This window comes from Staurois parvus, unplaced genomic scaffold (genome assembly GCF_062004578.1).
Source record: "Staurois parvus isolate SC_StPar_1 unplaced genomic scaffold, SC_StPar_1.0 ptg000066l, whole genome shotgun sequence".
Lineage (NCBI taxonomy): Eukaryota > Metazoa > Chordata > Amphibia > Anura > Ranidae > Staurois > Staurois parvus.
In genome coordinates, this window is record NW_028317862.1 from 12,323,339 (window position 1) to 12,324,827 (window position 1,489).

The window sequence follows — 1,489 nt, forward strand, 5'->3', positions numbered from 1 at the left end:
GTGGATTCTATTTACTAATTATGTGACTTTTGAAGGCAATTGGTTCCACTAGATTTTAGTTAGGTGTATCAGAGTAAAGGAAGCTGAAAACAAATGCTCACCACACTTTTCAGATATTTGTAAAAAAATTTCTCATTTTCCCTCCACTTCACAATTATGTGCCACTTTGTGTTGGTCTATCACATAAAATCCCAATAAAATACATTTACAGTTTTGTAACATGACAATATGTGGAAAATTTCAAGGTGTATGAATACTTTTTCAAGGCATTGTATAATATAGCTGCTGGTTTTTCCACACTCTTGTCTAATTTAACCAGTATTTGTGTGTCGTTGGCAAACATTTCTGACAGCCTGGTAATACTCAAGGTATTTACTAGTGCCAAATAAGCCAGTAATCCAGAATTCCAGTATTGTTTCCTATTAAATAGGCGTGTCTTATTGTTTGTGACATTCTGATATACAAGCTTTTATCTCCCAGTTGAGTGATGAAAGCCTGCCTTGTATTGTACTGCCCATCAGCAGCAGAGGGAGTAAATGACGTACCAAAATTGACGCAAAAGTGGACCATCTGGATGGTCACCATCAGCAACAAATTCACCTTTTAAAAAGCAACTTGTTCTGTTTATACTATTGTACTCCTACTCTATTTCCATTGTTCCACAACTGTTCAAAGGGAGCCTGGAATGTAATGCAAAAGGATATACCTTAATGCTCTGTTCTCAGTACTTGTCTGTAGCTTATGCTCAGCACTTTTTAACCCTTGTGTATACTTACCAGCATTTTCTACATAAATGTGCCTTTTGCATAGATCGTGCTGGCTGTAGTCTGTTCAGTCATTAGGAATGGAACTTGACTTAATAAAAGTACTGTATCAAATGGAGTGCTCATGTAAAAAAAAAAAGTCTGCAGGGAGCAAAAGCAACATTTAAGCCTATTACAGAATTATGTTTAGTTAAACTGGCAGCCAGAAGGTTATGCGTGACACGTCACTCCATTAACAATTTTCTTTTTTTTCTTTCGTAGTATTAAAGCAAACATGAAATCTGCCAAGCCCTATTTATCTTGAAAGTAGTGTTATAGCTCGTATTCCATTTTTGAATAAACACCTTCAGCTAAATTGCATTCCCATGCCTTTAGCAGACATATGCATGTGGAGAAATAAAAAAATCAGGATCTGTGTATGTCAGCTTCTCCACCTCATCATGTCATAGAAGTCAGTGAAGAGTATAGGCATAGTCACAACATGGTCTTTTTTTTGAATGCCAGTGATCAAAAAAAAGCAAGGTAAAAACTGATAATTTGTGTTCTGGATTTTGTTAGCAATATATCCGGTTTTATTTTATTAGTAGTATATCCAGTTTCAGAAACCAAAAGCAAATCCTTGTCCGAAACAGCTCTATCATTACAAGTATATTTAGACCGGAGTTCTTTTGTCACTGGTGCTGTACCTTGCTGTACCCTCCATGTACTCAGTTTTGGCCAGCACT